Source organism: Haliaeetus leucocephalus, unplaced genomic scaffold, assembly GCF_000737465.1.
Source record: "Haliaeetus leucocephalus isolate CR32 unplaced genomic scaffold, Haliaeetus_leucocephalus-4.0 Scaffold924, whole genome shotgun sequence".
NCBI lineage: Eukaryota > Metazoa > Chordata > Aves > Accipitriformes > Accipitridae > Haliaeetus > Haliaeetus leucocephalus.
Window position 1 is genome coordinate 772,207 of NW_010973360.1, and position 3,611 is coordinate 775,817.

Here is a 3,611-nt window from a genome sequence, read left to right on the forward strand (position 1 = left end):
ACAACCACAAAATCTTAAATGGATCTTCCTGCTACGGCAGCACTGTTTTTTGTCACCAAGAATACAGAAGCTTAGTTTTCTGGAGGACCGGTTGATCTTGGAGACAAGAGAGCATGAGAAGTTACAGCTGAGAGCTACCTGCTGCTGGGTCACTCCTCTGGATAAGAGGGAAAAGGGCTTAGGCCTAGAGGGGGTGTCTCAAGTTGAGTCTCGTGCTATAATTTTACTTTTTGGGATCTACTAAAATACCTGATTTTTCCTTCACAAATCTGAAAAGGCTTTTTTTCCTTTTTTTTTTTGTAATAATTAAGAAAACCTTAACCTACATAAATACATATAAGCCTTACTGTTGAAAAAGTCAAAGGAAATACATGGATAAGGCTCTTCAGCGATCAGAGGGAGAGCTGTGATAGCTTTTTGACTTTTTCCACAGTTGCAACAATACCTGCTAGGATGGCCCGTGCTTTTGCCCAGATGCAGCAGCTCCTGGGTGACTCGTGCAGGTTTCGAGACCTTTGGGAGGCCGGTTGCTCGGCCTTGGGAGGCTGCGTGTTTTGGGAGCCACCAGGTGGTCTTTCTAGTTCAGCCTTTTCAGATGCGGAGCTTTCGGTGTTGCACGCAGTTGGCAGTGGCGGTGGTTTCTTTCCCGGGGCTGTTGTAGTACGTTGCTGGTGTGGAAGCGAGAGTGCCATCAGGGATTTCTCACCCTCTGCCAGGCACTGGAGGAGCAGAGTAGCCAACGTATCCCATCTGGTCCGAGAAACTGAGAAGCGGTGGAAATTGCCGCTTCTCTCTTCCCAGTTGGCTGCCCTTGTCCTTTAGTTGAAACCGGTGCTCACCGCTTGGTGAACTGTGCAGTGTCACTTCTGTCCCAGAGACCTCTCTGATTTCTATCCTTTCACTGGATTTAATAGTCATTTTGGAAAATGCTGCCGTTGCGATGAGGTAACGAGTTGTACAGAGCCGGTTATCTGCTGCTTTGTTTTCCTCTGGCACAGCAGAATTGCTGGAGCTGTGGGTGCCTGAGGAATTCACCTCCAAGCACTTAAAAAAAAAAAAACCAATTGCTTTGAAAACAATGTTGCTGAAGTGTCTCCTTATATGCTGGGGTGCTGCATTAGACGCCTCTTCCTCACACTGCACTGTCGTATGCTGAGAGCATTTGGGCGAGGAACGCAGGCGTGGGAGCAACTTTACCTGTGGGTATAAGTGGGCTTCACGCTCACCTGCGCCCCGGGGAGAACTTGTTCCTTTTGCTTTGTGTACTGGAAACATGAGAACTATATTTTTGGACAAAGCATTTCTAAGCAGTCTTATAAGGGATTATTTTTTTTTAAAAAAAAAAAAAAGGTGCAAGATTGAGTGCATGTTTACTTGCCCCAGATCAAAGGTTTTGAACACTAAGGTCACTATCTGTTGAATGGACCCTCCTCTTAGCCCTCTTCTGTCTTCAGGCAATTGAAGCTCCTGCCCTCTTTCCTTACCAGTTTTACTGTAACTACTTTTTTTTTTTCCAGGAGAAATATATATACAAAAATTCTAAGCAATTAAATGTTCAAGCCATAAAATCATGAGTGTGGGAAGACCCTCTTCACAAGTTTTAACATATTTGTATGTAAAATGATGTTTGTATGAAATATTTTCATGGTAGAATGAATATTTAAAAAAAAAAAGTTCCAGTAAGATCTAAACCAAATTTAAAAGGGTGTTTTTTTGTAAGATGCGAGTGTTATCAATTACAAATAAGTAGATACCTTTTTTTTTTTTTTTTTTAAAGCGGAGATGCAACAAATGATCTTTACAATTACAAATGGTCATTTCTGCTATTTGGGAGAGTATTTATGCAGCGTTACACATGGCTGTCATAAATAATTGCAATAGCAAGGCCAGTCACCTCTTCAGGACATACCTCTCAGCTTGTCCCTCTGTGATACTGTACCATCGTTCCTTTCTGCAGATTTCCTCCTAGAAAACTTTTCCTACTGTAACTGTACTGAATTTAACTCTTGAGCTAAGATCCAGACTAAAATTGTGTATTACTTACAGTTTCTGCTGGGCCTTCTGCTATTTTAATACTCTTTAGCCCATAATTACTGGGTGTCTCTGTTCTGAAGAACTAAGTGCTAAAGAATAATCCTTGGGGTAAGCTTATACGTGTGTTAACAGTTAACCCCGGAGTATTTAACTTGTATACAGTACTTGATAGGTGTTTTATGACATTTGTACTCGAACTATGAGCCTTACTGAACATCTGTAGGTTTATTCATGACTTTTAAAAAATGGATAACTCTAAGAAAGATGTTTACATGAATGATGATTGCCCTTCCTTTGACGTTATGAATGAGGTTTTTATAGTGTGTTTGGGTGTATGTGCAAGGAAGTAAGAAAAATGCTTCTGGGGAAAAATAGACTTGACAAACATTTGTAATAAGTGAATTTTAAAGACTGCTTTAATTGCGCTATGAAGGCAATGCAGATATTAAAATATTCAACAGAACTGTCGTCTCTCCTTGTTATTTGTGTGTCACTGTTTTGGGCATACTCTCATCTCTCCCCCTTGCTTGTGTACTGTGTGGTTGTTTTGCAGCTGCGGTTATTGCTGATGCATGGGAGCAGGGTTTGTAGCACGGTTAACGCGCTTCTAGGCCGTATTATATTAATAGTGAACGAACAGCAGAACACTCCTAACGCCGCTGCCTTGTGTTTTTTTTTCTGGCACCTCTGCTGCTTTTGTTACTCGCTTCTCTCTTCTCAGTGCACATACATGGGCTTTAGCAGTGTTGTGGTACAGAAGAACATCCTGCCTGCGTGTGTATGCCCAAGTGTCTTTAATAGTTATATTTTAAAACACATGAACACGCACTGGTGTATTTTTCTCTTGCCATTGCTGACTCTGGGGCAGTAGGAAGGCATGGCAGCAAGGAGCAGCGGTGCCTTCCAGGCAGGTAACCTCCTCCTCTGTCCCCTAATTAATTAGCTGTAGGCATCCTGGTGGATGGGTGGTGAGGAAAGGGGCATGGGCATTGCTTCGGTGCCTGCCCTGCCCTCCTCCGTGATCTCTGCAATTGCTGTGGTGGCTCACGGCCTCTCGCACCCGAGTGTAGGTGGAGAAGGGGCTTGTTCGGCCTTGCCCACTGAACCTTCACAGTCCCTAAAGCTCGAAAGGATGAGTGCTTGCTATGTATCGGCGTTCTCTCCAAATCGAGCGGGGTGGAAGATGACCCTCGGGTTGTGGATGCTGCGGTGGGCGGCTGGCTTCACCCAGCCTGGCTGCGTTCCCGTCCGAGACTGGTGTTGCAGTCGAGGTGCTGTGGGTTTATTTAAAGAAATGATAGCCAGCCCAGGAACTGACTTCTCGAAAACATTTGAAGGGTAGTAGGCATGCTGTAGTGCAGTGCTTGGTAGGGCCAGATTTGGCCGCAGGCGCTCGGGTGGGTTCTTGTGCTTTCTTCCCACGGGGAGCGAGGGCACCGACGTGCCCGAGGAGCCCTTGCCCGTCAATCTAAACAAGCTGATCCACACGAGTCACTAACAGTAGAGGGAGAGAGGGTTTCCCCAACTCAGAGCACGGCAAAAAAAAAAGGCAAAAAAAAGTTCCGTAGAAAACGGGC